Genomic DNA, 19,266 nt, shown 5'->3' with positions numbered 1-19,266 from the left:
TCTGTCTATATGTGGGAGGTGGGAGAGCATCTCAGGACTGTGGAGTAGGGCTCGGCTATAAATAGCCACAACGGCAGTAAGGGATGCTCTCACACTCTCTTTCTCTCTGCCCAAATCTCTGCACCTCTCTGTCGTCTCACTCCCGCTCTCCCCCTCCCCTCTCCCTCCACTCTCTGCATAGCTGCCGCGTTCACCTCAAATGCACTCTACTACACTGTATTACACAACGCGCAACAACACTACGCCGCTCAGCGTGAATTGAGAACAGCACCACGGCGGCTAGGCTAGCAGTCGTAGCCATCTAGCTGTAAATCAGTATTCATATCAGCTAGTGTCTGCACTGCTGCCGACGCTTGGAGGGACTGCAGCGTCATAACGAGAGCTGGAAGAGACGCACACTCACACACCCTCGTAGGTGACACAGAGCTTTTTTTATGTTGAGGCAGCAGTATGGTGACCAATCTGAAACCAGACAAACAAATGCAGACTATAGCGCAACACACTGTGGTCACAAAGGCTGCTACAACACTGCACGTAATTTGCCCTCTCAGTTCCTCTTATCTATTTATTTTATCTCTCTTTCATATATGTAGTTCCCAAAAGGATGGGCTTGATTACTCAGGATTAATAAGAAGGAGACAGATAGATTTTTCCCCCTTCACAGCTATGGAACAAAGGTTTAATTACGCCCAAATTGAAGAGATGTTGATCAAGTTTAATTTCTCTGATATGGACTATTTCAGCCAGCAAACTGTGATAAAAAACAATTTGATTTAAGATAAGTTGAGGACTACGACAATGTTTGAATTAACTAGTAGTTAGTAGTTGCTACCTTGGTAGTGACTAATGGGGATCCAAAAAAAATAAATAAATACATAAAATTCGGGCTGCAATGACTGATTGTGAGATTATTCGTCAACGATTTTGATAACTGATTAACTGTTAAAGTTGTCAATCAAAAAAATACATAAATATAAAATTAACGTTAACGTCCATTGATTCCTGTTCTCATAATATGAGAATTTGCTGTTTTTTAAGTTTTATATGATTGTAAATTAAATATATTTGGGCTCTCCTATATAAGGACATCTTGGGCTCTGCAAAATTGTGATGGGTGTTTTTCACTGAAACTATAGACTGAAAGTCTATAATAAAATAACTGTTAGTTGCACCCGCTACATCTCTTATATTGATGACTGAATTATATTGACTGAATTACAGTGTATGTAATTATAAGCTGGGTTTCAATTTTCTGAACAAAATATCTCTGAAATGTCTAGTTGGTAGCAAAAGCAATTGAAAGCTAGCATCAAATGTTTGAGCAGAGTCTTAATATCGTTAATGCTGTGCTCACATGGAATCAGGAAGACGGCAGACAGCACAAAGGATGTCATTTTAGTGGATGAGAGCAGGACGGTTGCTCGTGTTAAAGCCAGAGTTAACATTTGAGAACATTTTTGTTAAATGAAAAAACCATGTCTATACTTGTCAAACTAAGACATAAGGTTAAATAAAAGGTATTGTTGCTCTGTTGATACCAGAACTTATTAGCACTGATTTAGAGAAAATTTCAAATGATACTCAGCCCAGTGCAACCAAGGGGATCGAATCCTTTTTATAGGCACTGTACAGGTCTGGATTAGGCTTTAAGACTACAGTGTAATTCAATGAAGCTTCAGTTAGCTCTAACCTTAATCTGGAGGAGAGGAGAGGAGAGGAGAGGAGAGGAACAAAAAGTCCAGACAGTGGCAACCCCCTTGTCACCAGGGCAGCTGTTGCCATGGAGATATGTGCTGCCATGATGAACCAACCATGCCAGGGGAAGCACCTGCCAGACGACATTTATTTCATGATATTTCATTCCAGAGGCAATGACAAGAACAACAAAAAAAAAAACAATGACAAGGAAAGGGAGAGTGTGAGAAGAAGTGCGACAAGAGAAACTCAGACTCACAGGAAATAGAGACAGAGACAGAGACAGAGGGCAAGGAGCAGACAGTCAGCTACCCCACCATTAATCAGTCTGCATGTACCAACCCACACTGTGAGGCAATAAAGGAACGCAACTGGAAAAAATAATACAATCAGAAATAGCTCTGACACATCAAGCATGACCAGAACTTTGTTGCCCATGTGTACAAGCTATTCATCCTATATCTTAAAAGGACCACACTGGAGGTTTGCATGTTTCAGACCAACAACTTCCAACCATTCTCCAAGTCGAGGTTGATAAATGTTTTGATGGATTTCCTCTGTGGCCACAGACTCTTGAACAAACCAACAATTATCATACCAATAACTGCTTTCAAAACAAATCACTGCCTGGAACTGCGTCACTGCATATTAATATAACTCTGGTATGCAGTCAGTAGAAGAGGATGAGTATTCATGAATCAATCTCAACTGCTTTGCTTTTGAAAGTGGCTTACAACATGCAAAAAAACTGTGTACAGAAAGGATGAGACGACAGTCTAATATTAGTTCCACCTTCCTGTCAGGACAACACACCTCACCCCTCCTCGACTGAAACTGTGGCCTCACACAAACCCTGGCTGACATCAGCAGCAGCGAGCCCACAATCTTCTTCTTCTTCCAGCCTCTGGCGGGTCAAATGTTTCGCTCAGGATGTGTTTCAGGGACATTTTTTTGATTGAACATCTAACGCAGGTCTGATGGAGCAAACCTTTCTATTTTAATCAATGTAGCTGACGGCAGAGGTGGGGTTCACCAGCACAGCACACTCTGAGGGATTTAAGTCTATTTTCTTCAGTTTTATGAACATAACAGAGTGACTGTGTTTTGGACTGTGAGTGCTGGCATGGAGATGGTGATGGAGAACAGAAGCTGCTACTGTTCCTGTGTAAAGCAGAGCTAAAATGATTATATCGACTAATTAATTAGGCAACTATTTCTATGTTTGGTTAACTGTTTGATTCAATTTATAATCAAAGATACCACGTATGCTGGTACCAGCTTCTAAAATGTTAATATTTTTTTACTTTTTTCTGTTTTATATCTTTGCAATTTGAATAACTTTTGATTTTTGGCCAGACAAAGCACTTGAATCCATCCGTTTGGGATGTGGGAGGTTGTGTTCGTCATTTTTCCCAATTTTCTGACATTTTATAGACTAAACTATGACTTAAAAAACTAATCGGCAGATCAACCAATAATGCAAATAATGTCAGATGCAGCCTTATGTCAAAGAGTTTGTATCTTAGACGTGTAGTCCATATAGATGAAAAACACTGGTTTTGTAAACTTTCGATACTTTCGATACCTTATTGTTTTATTTTTCTACAATTTCTTCTCCATTTTAAAAATGGTAAGAGATTATCTGATCAAAGAACAAGTACACAAGATTACAAAACTGACAAAACATTCATGCCAACCATTTAAAATACTATAACGGACACATTTCAGTCACTCAGAGTCAATACAGTAGGCCACTGAGGTACAAAAACCAGCCCTAATCACAAGTCCTAGCATTTTCCTGAGTCTGGCCCTGATGCAGCAGCAGCATCATAAACACTATTCCCATCATTATCATCACCATTATCATCAAAGACATCACTCTCTGCCATGAGTGTGACATACCCTATTAATCACACATGTGGCCACTTGCGTAAATCACAAATCACAAGGCCTTGTTTGGCGTCTCTCTCCACCTCAGCTATGAAAATCAACATGATATACGATTGCTTCAGACGTTAGCAGTGAGTCTGTGTAGCTGTTGGGATGATTATGAACATGTAAATGACCGTTCATCACCTGAAACACTGCAACTGAGTAGGCAGATCATTTCTGTTATACAGGACTAGTTTAGCCTCTTAACTGTTTTCATGTGTTTTTGCATTATTTAAGAATAATAACTGTTTAACTGGGAAACATATTAGCCAGTCTTGGGCATCAAAATAATAATCCTTATGGGTGGAACGGTCCATGTTGGTCCATTCCACCCAGCCCTAGCTCTTTGATTAAATCAGATTTAGCTGGTAACCTTTACCAGAACTTGTTTTTACCTTCTTTTAATCAGACCAACTTTTTTCATAATTTAGTCTAATAGGGTGCAACTTCAACAGTGTGACAAACAGATTATCATGAAAGATGGAGGTAAAAAAAGGCATGAGGAAAAGTTTATTATCACCCTACTTTATAGCTTTGAATTCCTTTCCAAACAATTACGTCACTTCCTGAAAATGGTCCCAATAATAATGGAGTCTCATTTTTTCTTTTTCTTTTTTGGAAACTACTAACTAAAAGAGGAAAATGACCTTAGGGGCACACGGTAAATGATGAAAATGCCAGAGCTGCAATGATGAAACGATTAATCAACTAGCTGCCAACTGTTATCTAGGCTGATAATCAATTAAAAAGCACATGCCTCATGCACAGGGCTGTCAGTTCTTATAACTTGGTGCAGGTGATTGAACAAACCTAATGACACCATGAGCGAAACACGTTGTTTGTAACATATCAAATGAAGACTAAATTGAAAGAAGAAGCAATTCAGCCCTCTTGTGTGCAGTGTAGCTGCTTATTTATTATTAATCTGATAATAAATGTACCAGTATGAGTCACAATTTTCTGATTCCACCCTCTTAAATGTGAATATTTTCCATTTTCTTTACTCCTCTATGACAGTACACTGAATTTATATGGGTTGTGGACAAAACAAGACATTTGAGGGTGTCATCTTGGGAAACACTAATTAACTTTTTTTTTTTTACAATTTTCATCTTATACACCACACAACTAATCGATTGATAGGGAAAATAATCAACATATTAATCAACAATGAACAGTATCTATATAATCAGAGAGAGAGTTTAACATGGCCGACAAAAACAAACAAATAAATAAAAATAATAAAGAAATATTTCATGGTTTACAGGTCTTGTAGAAGTTGACTACCACTGGAGACATGGTCAAATAAAGCACATGATGCCTACAAAAAAAGGCTCAATGAAGTGAAAACAGAAAAGTATTCTTAATGAGGATTACTCTGTGTTTGTAGAGGACAATTATCTATCCTTTAGGTCCTTTGCTATAAATATTTCACCCATTTTAAAGACAATATGAGTAGGTAATTCACTGCATGAGAGGAGTGACCCAGGCCATGAATGACTGAAGGACTCACAGTTACTGCATCATCTACGTCACGGTGCTACATGACTGTCAGACTGACGCATGTTGCATGCAGCATGGCAGAAAAACGGCACGGATATTAAACATAAGCACATTAAAACACACACAAATGTCCCGTCATCACAAAGTGACGTTACCCGTTATCGTGACAGCACCGCAGACTCAACTGCTCGACCGTGACATGAACATTAGTGCTGAGCATCACTCCCGAGTGACCCACCATCAAACCCGGTAACGCCCCCACCACCTCGCTACCGTTATCACGACATAAACACACACTATCACGCCACTTTTACCGGGGTTTATGTGGCGTTCACTGTCACGACAGTACGGATAGATAACAGTATTACCTGTAGCGGCAGGTGCTGTGGTGTCCCCGTGCACCTGCTCGTCATAAACCGCCCAGGTTATATTCTCCGTCCTCCTTTCTGAGTGACTGCGAGCTAAGCTAACACGTTATAAGCTAGCTAGTAACCGTCGCTGTCAACCGGGGGAGAAATAACGGAGAGATACATCAAACGGATTTCCGAGGCGGAAAGCTCCGGTTAACCGCAGCAAACGGTTGTTTTGACTTTCAGGAAAACTCGTGACGTCACCCGGAGGAACGGCAACCCCCTTTTCGCTCATGCACAGGCGCGTGCACGCAAACACACACAAAGTTACACACACATACGCACACACATCCTACCGTTTCTCCTCGCCCTCCCGTTTTCGTTTTTTAACGGTTGCAGCTCAGTGCGTGCTTCTCCTCTCTCATCATCACCCCATTCCAACATCCTGTGTGTGTCTGCCGGCTAATCAGCCAAACATCGCGAGAGTGAGCCGGTGTTAAGGCTGTTTATCTGCGAGATCTTGCGGGAGGAGGCCTGAACTGGTGCTGGTGCTGGTCCCAGTACAGCCAGTGATGGGATATAACTAAGTATAGTTACTTCAGTGGTGAATACTGGTACAGTGGGACACTTTCTGATAATTTCGCCTACCTGCTGTGTCTTTTTGAATTATCCTCTAAATGTTTCATATGATAAGATGCCTCCACCATCTTTATTCCTCTCCCAACTAATGCGTGCCACTAAACCACATGCAGGCTATGCCAAGTGCAAATCCAATGCTGTGGGATTTTGTGATAACAGCACATTATTATTGCAATATTCAACTCGGCCTATACAAAAAGTTATAAATGTTATAAATGAAATGTTATAAATGAGTCTATTAAAAAAATGTAATTTAATTTAATTCAATTTAATTAAAAAAAAAAACCTTCATGGGGAACCTATTTTCTTAACATTCGCAGGTGGGAATTATAAGTGTGTGACACATCTCACACAGGCTGCTTTCGATTGCGTCACATCGGCATGACCAAAGCGGTCCCATTTTGAAGGCTCCTTCACATGCAGCCTAGAAATGCGGCCTTCTTTCTCAGAATTTGAGGATGCAACTGGATGAATCCTTCAAGATGCACTGCGCACTGATAACGATTATATTAAGCTGAGTTAACTAACAGTAGTTAACTAGCTAATGGATAACTGTTGTTAACATTACTATTAGCTAAACGCACACAGGTTAAACAATCTTAATTTGATACGTTTACCTGTAAACAGTCCATCAGCCTGAAATATATCAAACTGTGGTGTCTGAAACATCTCCCCAAGTATTGAATAATAAATATATATATATATATATGTATATATATAAACAATTTCTGGGTCCATGATTGAGGGCTAACTAATGTACTAGCCTACTCCTTCTTTTGTCAAATGCAGCTGGTTGCTAGGTAACAGTAACGCCAATAGGTTGGTTGAGAACAACTGGTGATGCAACCAGGAAATCCTCCACAGACCAGACCGTCCCATTTTGGAGACTGGTCGGTTTGGCTGATGCGGTCTGCAAAGGACGTGGCTTACGTCGACTGTGAAGGCTGCATTCCTCACAGGCTGCAGCCCCTGAATTGAGACACTGCTATTATTTCCCATTTAAATGGATGTGTTATTGGTGCTTTAATGTAATTTTAAAAAGTGTAAGATGAATTCTTGAATCATTTTTGTTAAATATTGCATGGGTAATAGTTGATTGTCAGCTGTAGTTTGATATTAGTAGATAAAAACAAACAAACGTGTCTTGGTAAGATTGATAACACACCTTATAGAGGCTGCACTGATATAAATACAGGTGTGCCTTGAGATTTTGGTGTTTGTTTGGAACAAAACGTTGAGCTATGCTGTAGTGAATCGTGACCTTTCATTATTATATTATATAGTATTTTATTCCTTTATTTTAACTTTGCACTATTTTATTTCTACTGTAGATTCCCTTTTTTTAACCTTCATAATTTTTTTTATACAACTGTATTTAACGAGTATTGTTAGAGGGAGCCTGAGATCTCTCATTTTCATTGACATTAACTGCTTTTCAGTAGCCTAATTGTTGTGCATATGGCAACTTGACAATAACTTCAAAGTTAAAATTTGAAACTTTAAAGAAGTCGTGACAGTGACATAAATTGATAATAACAATAATGAATGACTTAAAAGATGGCTCTTTTCTTCAGATGACCCAGTTAGCTATGATGGTGTGACAGTGAGCCAGCATGGACAGTGTCAGGACCCTGAAACCAAAGCAGCTAAATGGAATTCAACCATTATTGATTTTGTAATATACACCTGTGATTTTCCTTTATGTCCACATGTCCTCTGTAACAAAAGAGCTGAAATGAAAATTTGTAAAATCCATATTCATATTGATTTCCAGCCTCTGAGGTGCTCTGATTCATCTCAAACAAAGACAAGTGCCAGCTTCTGTATGTCTTTCAAACTCCACACCCTCAGTTTGTCACACAGGCTTTCTGTTAAAAATCTTAATCTGAGATAACCTCTGGGGAAATGTCAGCAGACTGCATGTGTCTGATCGGGTCACCTTGTCTGATCGGTAACCAGTGGATCTGACAGTACAGTCAGTTATAAAATGCTCAATTGTTTTTAGTCTTTTTCTTTAGTTCTTTGTGTACTTAGTTATCCTTAAGTCTTTCCTGGTGGTTTCTGAGCAACTGAGCAAACAGTTGACTGTGAGTCAGTCGGGTCAGCAGCCCCTGCGGCTCCCTAACATTAGGGCATTGCACTATGTTAATTGCTGTTTACATCCGGAAGGACAGACAGCTGCAAAGCATACGACTGAAATCGTTACTCAGCAGCTGATCTGTCCAGTGTAAACCAAAATATTCAGTGGACATTTAAGGCTCAGATTGTTGATACAATGCATTTGTTGAATTCCTGTGCAGGTCCTTTCAAGCCAGTGGGGTCAGCTGCCATATTATAGTGCTTAGAGCTGTTAAGGCTGATGGTGAGTTTGGGCATCCTTGCTCAGGCTTGGTATGTTCTCTCTCCTGCATTTCACTTTAAAAGCAGCCTACTAGACCTGATAGCAGAGTGGTTAGGGTGCATATCACGTGGGTGTAAATGACCTGAGCAGCAGGTTCCAGGTTCAATATCTATCTACTATCCCCACTAGAAAAAGCAGCTGGAAAGACAGTGGTGACTCGCTGTTTCTTGGTCTCAAACAGTGGTCTGCAGCTTGGCAGGCATCCTCCCTAAGTATCACAATTCACCATCTCTTGTCGGCTCATATATTATGTCACTTTTGGAACATTTACATGATAGGTATAAAACATACAAATGTATTTATTCATGGTTTGCATACACAAAAATGCCAACATTCTCTCCTGGTGACTGAGCTGCCTGCTATATTAATGTGCTCACATTTTAAATTTTAACACATTGAGGCCTAATTTAAAAATTTGTTGACGCCCTCCCTCATCTGCTCTCTCTTCTCCTTTGCTCCCTCTCGCTGCCTGTCTCCCCAGATGGTGTACGGAGCTGGGCAGCAGCGGCAGAGGGTGTAGGTATGGGGCCATGGCAGGGCACAGAGTGCAGACACAGGTGGACCTAGCGTGTCAGATATGTGTGTACTGCTCTGGCCTCTCTTCACACACATACACATATTGCCATCAGCTGGCCTTTTTGCTCGCAGCCCCCGTGTGCAGAGGGGGGAGTGTTGGGCTGAGACCAGCAGCCAGGGAAGGTGTGTGTGTGTGTTGTGTGTGTGTGTGTGTGTGTGTGTGTGTGTGTGTGTGTGTGTGTGTAGGGGAGGCAGTGGAGGTGGGGGTAAAGAGACAGCTTGAAAAGGAAAAAGGCAACACAGGGGAGCCCTTCTGTTGTCGTTGCTGTGGCCAGACGTGTCCCTGTGACACACACACACACATGCACATGCAAACAACTTAGAGTCAGTCGTCAACTTCAGCTCATATATAAAATGTTAGTCTGCACTATTACAAGAACATGACAAAAAAAATCTAAGATAAAGGAAAGGAAGGAAAAAAAATCTAACACGTATTTTATGCTGTCAAATCTGAAGTATAAACACAAGAATAACATCTGAACAAGACTAAGAGTCTGCAGCCATGCTAACAGCTCTGTGAGACTGCACAGTGCTTCGAACTAAATGTGAAGCTGATATTCAGCATGTTTAATGTTCACCATGTTCACAATCTTAGGTTAGCCTTGTCGCCGTCTGGTCTGTACCCGAAACTTCTACACATGTTTAAAGATGGTTGGGGTTAGGCGTTGACGTTAAATGCTTAGTGTCAGGCAGGGAACCTGAACAGATCAAGTTCAAGGACAGATCGGGTAGATACAAGAATATTAGCCTGCTAACATTTACAGATTAGCACGAACAAGTACAGCTGAGACAGACGGTGATGTCATTAGTTCTGCAGGCCTTTGTCATAAACCAACTGGCAGCCAACTTCTTTAGATGTTGATATTTTGTTGCATTTAGGTGTGACATCAGGTGACCAAAATTCTAAGTCAGTCAACGTCTAATACCAATGTCAATTTGACGTAGAAAACTGAAAACAGATGACGTGCCATTAATATTTTGTTGGTTTTAAATTGTTGTTAAGTAACAAAAATCCAACGTCTTGCAGATGTCTCATGCAAACATCATCTTTAGATGACGTAGAATAATGCTGTTAGTCGTAAGGTATGGAGAACAAAATCCAACATCTGCAAAAGGTCATGGTGTTATTATCCACGCAACGTGAAATTCTGAAGTCGTTAGACATTTGAAATATCGTCAACATGATTTTGATTCCAACCAATCATATAATCATAAGTATATTTTTTACAATTCAGTCTGATGGGGATGAATACATGCACCAGATTTTAGTAGCATGGCTTTAGAGGAAAAAAACACAGGATCATCAAAGCCATTGGGTTAATTTGTTTGTGCAACATGAATGTCTGTACAAAATTTTGTGCCAATCTATCAAACAGATGTTGAGATATTTCACAAGATAAGTGAAAAACTTGTCTTGCTGGCAGCGCTTAAGGAAATGTCAGAGGATAACCAAAATCATCAGGGTTTATCACCAGGGCACCATGAATGTTTGTACAACTTTGTTACAAACGTTTGTACAGATATTGAAACCCTGAGGAGGCACGTTTGAATGTTTGCATATTAATAATGTTGTTAGAATATAAAAAGTGTTGGAAAATGTACCCAGTGGCTAAAAACTACTGTAAAAAGTGGATTAAAACATGTGAGCAAATTGTACTGTCATAACAGTAAAGGTTTAAATTAATGTGTAGAATGAAATGCAAATGCAAGTCAATACAGCTTAAAGATACATATTTCATAGGATGTGTGCTGTATGAAACAATGTAAAAGTGCTCGGGTTCACAGAGTTTATTTCAGTGTATTGGCCCTGATATGTTACTCTCCACATGACCTCCATTTCAAAGGGACTTGGACAAACAGCAATCTTATAATAAGTGCACTAGTCTATTTCCTGGGCTCCCTGGAGGCATCATTATGCACAGTCTTTGCAGTGGAAGAGTGAGTCTGTCCAGTCAGTCACATCAGCTGTAGAGGAACATTTTAAGGTGGGATCCTCTAGGTATGTGTTGTTCATCGGTGCGTGTTCTCACACACAAGTGCACCACATGGTGTATGTTTGTGAACTCCAGGCATGTTGGGTTTCCATGTGCATATACGTCATACAGTGTAGGTGTGTATGTACAAGATACCTCTATCAGTCTGCAAGGGATAATTTTGCTTGATTATGATGATAGATAAAATGTGTTCACCCAAATTATTAGGAATTCACCATAGGGGAACATAAATGTGTGTCAATCAAATAGTTGTTGCCATACTGCTATCATGGCTAAAAAAACGAACAAAAACACTTCTTACAGTGTTACGTAAGCCAAATGCTACGATCACAAACTATAGCCTCAAAAAAATTAGTTGAATATGCAGTTCTTACTTTGACTTTGTTTCTTTTCTTTTCTTCTTGATCTTCCCTTACATCTTTTGTCCTTTGCTTTTCTGTTCTCTTTTTTAATTTCCTTTCCTTCCCTTGTTTCCCTTTAAAGGGTTAGTTCACCCCAAAATCAAAAATACATATTTTCCCAGGAAAACAGAAAACAGGAAACAGAAAATGTATGAATTTTTGATTTTAAGGTGAACTGTCCCTTTAATTTCTCCCTATGTGTCCTACTTTTTGATTATTTCTTTGCAGAGACACACAGATTATTTGTCGTCAGAAGTTAGAGCTGTTAAACCAGATTGCAGAAATTCGTCAGATATTTTGTTCTTTTTTCTGTGTGTGTGTGTGTGTGTGTGTGTGTGTACAGCCGGTAATCTAGTTTTTTCCATTGGGACCCCCGTGTAACACTGGCCCCTGGGGCCAATGTGCCATCAGTTCTCACCAAGCTGGACCCCTGACTCCCCGTGGAGGAGATGGTGCGCTGCACACACACACACACACACACACCCCTGACACTCCGAGGTGACACCAGAGCACAGAAGGTCTGTCCAGGTTCAACGGTGCGCACACACACACACACACTCAAAGCTAAACTTCCAGCTTTCGACTATAACAACATCCCTGCCCCCATTCCCATGCCTCCTGTCTCTGCCCTCCTGCCACACACATACCCCCCGCTCCTCCTATGTTTGCACCTCCCTTCACCTCCTGCAACACACCCAACCTGTGCACCCCCCCCCCCTTCCCACCTTAACTCCAGCCCCAGCTCCCAAAGCCCAGGGAAGCAGCAGCCGTGCTGGACGGCCCAGCACCCCGTACCCCTACAGCCCATCCCTGGTCTCTTTGAAGTGGCTTCAGGAGAGAGAGGTCAGCCTCGCCCCGGAGACCCGCATAGAGGTAGGGACAGCTGCGGCCAGACAGACTCTGTGCAGGGGATACATACACACAAGAACAGGCGCGCACACACATATGCACACACGAGACGGGACAGAGCAGCTGCAGCCACGGTGTTGAAGGTGTGCTGTGCAGCAGGACAGCTTGGGAGCCAGTATGGTCCAGCATGGCTCTGCTCTGTTCTGGGTCACCTATTCTGCACTCAGGTGTGAAATGTAGTCTGCGGAGTACCAGATGACCAGATACAAATTTACATATATTTAAAGCAACCTATAAACTAAAAAGTTACAGTTTTATGTTACTGTAGCTTCAGATTTCACATTAATGTATCAAGAGAGTGTAGAATACATCACATTTACAGGGTGGCATCACTTCATGGCCTTAAACCATCACCATTGTCATCAATGTCACTGTTACTTTGCACAGGCACAGAAGCACAGGGGGTGCACCAAATAAAAGACCTAGTACAATTCAAAATAACTCCACAAACTAAACCAAACTTCAGAGATACTTAATGTGCACTTCTCTTACACAGTGTCAACAAACTGAACATTACAGCTGCACTACACTTCAACAGTCGCCTTGAAAAGGTATCATGTATTGCAGGGTTGTTGTATCTGATTGCACCACACTGTAAAGTGTTCCTGTCATTTTTGTCCATTATGGGATGATGACAGGTTAGTTTAAAAACATATCACTGTGTAATCTCATCCCTGCTTGGCATATTTTGCTGCCCATGTGAGTTTAATGATGATGGAGGTAGTATTTTGTGTTGTATCTTGATACATAGTTGGTAGTAAGAAGGGCTGAGCAGTTTAGCCAACAAAACTACTCGGTTATGGTCAGGAAAAGGTCATGAATGTTGCCAAAAAAACCCAGCTTTGAGTGTCACAAAGGCCACAACCCATGTTGTTGTTTGTTGGTCTTGAACACTGTTTTCCTGGGTTAAAGTCCTGTGCTTGCTGGACCCACTAAGGTTTATATCTGCTGCAAAGTAGGGCATGCTAACATGGCGGTCTACAGGGTTTGACTTGCTGGACTTGACAGACTCAAGTGGCCATTTGAGGAACCACAGTTTTTAGCACTTCCACTGGCTTCATTTTCAGCCCCGGAGGTTCCCCCTTGGGTTAGTTTTGTAAGTTAGACCTTGACGTGTTTAGTTTTAGAGTGAACATGTGCGCTGAGGTGTTTGTCTGTGCCTCCACGTGTTTATTTGTCATCCTGTTTATGTGCTTGTATCCACGCATATGTTCCCATATTCACATATGCAGCATGTGTGTACGTGCATACCTTCTGCTCACGTGCAGACAGGTTGCACTCCCCCCCAAAAAAAGCACCCCACCCCCCGACCCTCCATCACACACACATAAAACACACACTGGTATTGTCCTCTATGCCGAGCCCCACCTCACACACATGCCTCCACCTCCGGGTTGGAGCAGTCTGGTTTCTCAGGTTGCTCCACAGTGTGCAGCTGCTCTACCCTAAAACGAAGGGCTCGAGGCCAGACGAGTGAAAACAGATTTTGATTAACTTTACAAAAGTGGCAATAATACTGCAATAAACTCTTAATTGAAGCGATAATGTGCCATCTAGAATCAATAAATAATGGTGTATTGCCAAAAGGCAGTGATAGATAGCAACAGACCGAAGTTTTTAAACAAAGATAAAAACACACGTTATTGATATTAGTTGTGAAACACTTGTCTGTTTGAGCTCCAAATAACCATCATCCAAAAGCTGGTATATTTGCCCAAGCTTTATTTTTACATACTTGTAGACCTCATCTAACCCTTTGCAACCTGAGCAAACTTGATTTTTTTTTCAAAAACATGGGAAGAAGACAATGAGATACTTAATAAATGGCCCAAAAATTAGTTATTCACGTTATTAGAAGTAATGTTATTAACTAAGAAATTACTCAAAAACAGGCCAAAAAAAGAAAAGTAAAAAATGAAACAAAATTAAAACAAACAGGTAAATTACCTGAAAATAAGCAAAAATAAAGAAATAAAATTAAAAAACAGGGGGGGGGGGGGGGGAGGAAAAAAAACCTAACAAACTAGAAAATTACTTAAAAATAAGCAACAATGAAATGTAAAAAAAGAAAGAAAATTACCTGAAAATAAGCAACAAATAAAATTTAAACCACAAAGGAAAAAAACCTAACAAAGAGGAAAATAAACTGAAAATAAGCAACAAAGAAAAGTTAAAAAAAAAAAGCCAAAAAAATACCTGAAAATTGTGCTATAAATCAAACAAAATAATATCTGTATTTATTTTCTGTCACATATTTTAAGTATATAATTAGATTGTGATATTTTCTGAGTTTTTAAATAATGCTCATTGCCTTTTTCTATGTTTTCCATAGAAACAAAATCACTATGTTTTCATATTCTAAAGGCTTGTGAACGGCACCTGAATGCAGCACGAGATAATGGATGCTGACTCAGGTTAAAACGGTTAATAAATATCAGGCTGACATGTTTGAACACTTTTTATTTTTGGAGGAAAAATCTAATCTTTCTTTATTTTCTCAGGGTTTTTTTTGGCACAAAAGTTTTCCTCCTGTTACGGTGAATTGCTGTTGTATGGTATCGGCTGGCTGTTACATAAAAGCAATAACTGGACATTTACTTTCATGAATATCTGCATTTCATTCACACGGCATCTTTCCCCTGCTTAGTCATGTTTATTTGAAGCTCCTATCCCACAATTTTCACTTCCTTATTGTAAAACCACTGCATTGCTTCAGACTGAAAAATTGAGGAACTACTTTAAAAACATCATTTGCAAAACATAAAAAGTGAAAGTAAGTCCACCCAGTGAGTAACAAAGTCAAATACGCCCTATTATGATGCTGACATGTTGATGATAAAGAGTTCACAGTTCAGTAAAACACCCCGTCCTGGAAACACGTTTATCAAAATTATTCCTGTAGCTCCCACTGACCCGAGCACATGTTCGTGTGCAGCGTCTGCGTCTGGAAGTCCTAATGTGACGGCAGGATTATTTACGACTGAGGGTAAAAGCAATTATGTGATTGACCGCTGCTTAGCGGAAGCTGCTGCAGTAATGTAGGAGTCATTTTGCACCGTGGTGATAAAGAGAGAGCCGAGCCTCGAGGCAAAAGCTCCTGATTTGCTGCTCAGGTTTGTTCTGACGCTTCCCAACGTCATAAGCTCCTGGCTGTGACGGGAGGGATGAGACTGCAGTTTGTTGGCTGAGGTTAGATTTGTTTACTGGGCAAACAGAGACGGGTCAGTTTAGGGTGGTTTGTCCACCCTAAACTGTCATATTGTCATATTGTCATATTGTGTTGTGTTATCGGCTGTGTGAGAAATACTGCGAGTGAATATTTGGTATGTGGGTCTCAGTGTTTGGAGACAGATGTTACCTGCATGAGGCAGTGGGAGAAGCCAGAAACCCCCATCCTCCCTTCAGTGACGCAAACATCTCCAGGCATGAACACGCATATGAATCCTCTGTTTCTGTCTCGCACACACACAAACACACACACTTCCTCTCTCGCCGCTCTTCCAGCTGCATGCTGGAGTTCCACTGGGTGCCATCAGTGTGGATTCTGCTCAGTGGTCGAGTCAATGAAGCAGTGGGAGGATGGCAGAGAGAGAGAGAAGAAGGAGGATGGGAGGAACTTTGATCTGTTTGTGTTCCAGAGGATGGCGGCTGCCATTGCTGAGGTGTGACCTTGACATATGGCTGAACTCACTTTTCTTCTTCCATGCTTTTTCTTTGCTGTCTGCACAAATCTTAGTCTTACAGTCAAGGCCTTAGCTTTCATTTCATCATGGACATACACACACATATATATTCTTTTTCCATTGGCGCTCTTGGTCACGCCGAGTAAAGCCATGCCGTGACAATTTTTGTTTCCACTGTCAGTTTAGACATGCAGAGCCACGCCTACCTTCTCTGGAGTAGGTCCAAAAATTTAAAAGCCCGCCCTCAAGCAGGTAGCAGTGATGTCAGTGAGCGTCCTCACGTTTCTGTGTCGACTTTTGGTGACATTTCATTCGCACGCCGTCCTCATCACATATTGGCATGCATGGTCATGGACCACGTCCACATACGAGGTGCAAGGTACCCTGGGTGCGTTGGTTGTAATCATTCTAGGACGCTGTGTCAAGTTCTGCCTGTTACATGCATTGTCTTCTTTCAAGATGCACTCCAGTTTTCACAGGAAATTACCATACAGTCTCTTTCAAAATAAAAGCACTACAGCCTACTACCATGAATTGACGTTTTTTTCCCTTCAACAACAAACACATGAGTTTGGTTTTAGAATCTTACAGGATGTGAAACACTGCTCTCTTGGATGAAAGTCAATGGTTGTTGGAGCCATTCCAGCACCACTCCCGCTCGCCCACTCAGAGTCTCGCTGCCTTAGCTTTCGTTCTTGTCCCACCGCATTTCCCCCTGATGCTGCCAGGCACCATTAAGAATAGAATAGAATAGAATAGACTTTATTGTCATTGTACAGGGTACAACGAAATTATGGGTGCGCAGCCCACGCATTGCAAAAGAAGACAGTAAAAACATACATGACATAAAACACCTACTGGTATAAAAAAATAAAAAAAATAAAACAGACACATTTGTGCAATTTAGCAATAAATATAAGTGCAAAATTATATTGCAAACTAAGTGCAAACTATAGTGGCAACCGTCTGTGTTTCATGCCGACGTTAAAGGACGCCTTTTTTTGTTTTTATCTGACGCCCAATCACCAGATTTTGACGACTTCAGACTGAGACTGAGCTCGACTCACTTGTGAAGCCAGCCCCAAGTGGCCATTAGAGGAACTGCAGTTTTTGGCACTTTCACGATGGCTTTATTTTTCAGCCCCAGAGATCACCTCTTGGTTTTCCTCACCGGTTTGAAGTCAATGGAGCTCAGTGGCAAAAGGTAAACATGCATTCATGCATCAGTCAGTCTTTGCAGTGTCAATATTGAACTCAAAATCTGATGACAGTCATGGGGTTGTTTTCCTGCAGTTTTTGTCAAACATTCACCTTGATTATTGAATACTGAGCCATTAATATTTAATGTGAAAGATAGATACTCAAGATTTGAAAGCAGGTTTCCAGGGCTGTTTGTGTTGGTCTTGTTTAGGGCACGTGATGTAACATCCTGCTGTCTGTGCATATTATTTCCTGTTTCATTTTGAAAGACAAACATCTCCTGTCATCTCAGTGCCTGCCCTCGCGTGTTTCCCACACCTGCCCCTGGTTTACCATCAGCCTACCCTGTTTACATACTCCTTTGAATTCCCTGTTCCTTTCCCTGATTGTCGTCGTTCTCCCTCCTGAGTTCATCACTTTCCAGCATTAAAGTGTTTGTTTCTATTGTTTTCGACTTTCCTTGTTATCTGGTTTATGGATTTTTGCCGACTTCCTGCCTGGTTTTGTTTGCTCTGTTCGAACTTGACCACCTGTGAGTCTGGTTCATTAGTAAAGACATTTAATATGGCAAATGTGATAGGACAGGGAAAGCTACAGTAGGATAGTATATGATTGATGGGAAAGAATGGGAAAGAATAGGAAAATAGGGAAGGGTAGAACAGGGCAGGATAACAGTTGAAGCCCTAAAACATCAGTACCAGCTGGACCTATGACAGATGACAGCTAAATGTCCCACCACTCCAAACCACCGCAGTCCCTCACGTCCTCACTGCAGCTGCATGTGTGCAACAACCACTCCAGGCCACCAGGGAGAGCTGCATTAGTTATAGTTTTACTGAGGACTCCAGCTGTTATCTGTCTTTCTCTCGCTCTATCTTTCTCTCAAACTGCTGCTTGTGAAGTAAACACATCTGGATGAGGCAAAACCTGTGTGTTTTAGTTATTTATAGAACATCTGGAACAGCGCGGTGGACAGCGGTCCCTCAAGAGCGCGGCAGGGCTGAAGTTGGCTTTAAGGAATATTGTGGTATTTGTTGAGTATCACAAGCGCGCCAGAAAGATCGTCTCCGGAGAGGACACAGGAAGGATATGGTTTTACTGTCTCTCCCGTGTTTGTGTGTCATTGTGTGTGTTTGTGTGAGTTTCAGAGGAAGTTAGGTTGTACACAGCACATCTGTCAACATCTGGGTGCACAGACTGTGTTTGGCTTTCCAACAACTGGGTGAGATCAACACCAAAAACACACACAGTTTGCGTACAGCCAGAGGATAGAGAGCAGCGGTACCCCCCCTCCCAAACACACACACACACACACACTCATCCACCCACTTCCAAAGCCTCTGATGGCCCCCGAGGGCCCCCAGTTTCCAATCCTGCCACTTCCTATTTCTGGTCTGCGCCTCCTTTACTTCCTTTGTAAGACTCTCTCCCTCTGTCTCACTCCCTATTCGTCTTCACACATACACTTGCTCACAGAGACACATTAACACTTTATGTGTAAATGTGATTTTCCCCAGGCTACTCGCTCCTTGGGGAGGCACAGGAGGAGATGTCTTCTCCTTCTCAGAGCAAACTGCAGTGTAACATCTGTGCGCAGGAAGAGAGAGACAGATGTGAGAGAGAAATCTGTCAGGGGAGGAGATGTCTCTCAGTCAAGTTTTTCTCTCAGCAATTTGCATTTCCCAAATGTGTCGTACGCCGTGTTTGATAGAAAGTTGTCGGTGCAGACTAGACGTGGTGAAGCTGCAACTGATTCACAGCTACTTAGTTACATGTCTTTCCTTTTCTAATAAACTCACAAGGCAAGACTTGATGTCCCTATCCTTGGTGTGCCATTTTAAACCAGCTCAGTCGTATCATTAACATCTGACGCCTCTCATAAACATTAAATTAACCCCTGTGAAATAATTAATAAGTCAAGTCTGTTTTGATTAGGAGTGTTTGTTGACAAAAAGCATTTTCCAAAAAACAGATTTTGGGATA

At 41.3% G+C, this 19,266-nt stretch overlaps 1 protein-coding gene across 1 annotated transcript in view; it reads right to left on the bottom strand.

The window, feature by feature from the left end:
* Positions 1–5,765, bottom strand: part of akt3a (v-akt murine thymoma viral oncogene homolog 3a) — a 68,445-nt gene extending 62,680 nt beyond the window's left edge. The window contains exon 1 of the mRNA XM_033612585.2: positions 5,499–5,765. The gene's annotated coding sequence lies outside the window, so the exon portion shown is untranslated. The remainder of the gene's footprint in view (positions 1–5,498) is intronic.
* Between the last annotated feature and the right edge of the window lie 13,501 nt (positions 5,766–19,266).

The sequence above is a fragment of the Epinephelus lanceolatus genome, chromosome 17 (genome assembly GCF_041903045.1).
Source record: "Epinephelus lanceolatus isolate andai-2023 chromosome 17, ASM4190304v1, whole genome shotgun sequence".
NCBI lineage: Eukaryota > Metazoa > Chordata > Actinopteri > Perciformes > Serranidae > Epinephelus > Epinephelus lanceolatus.
Note: the sequence above shows the minus strand (reverse complement) of the source record. Positions and strands in the feature narration are given on the sequence as shown.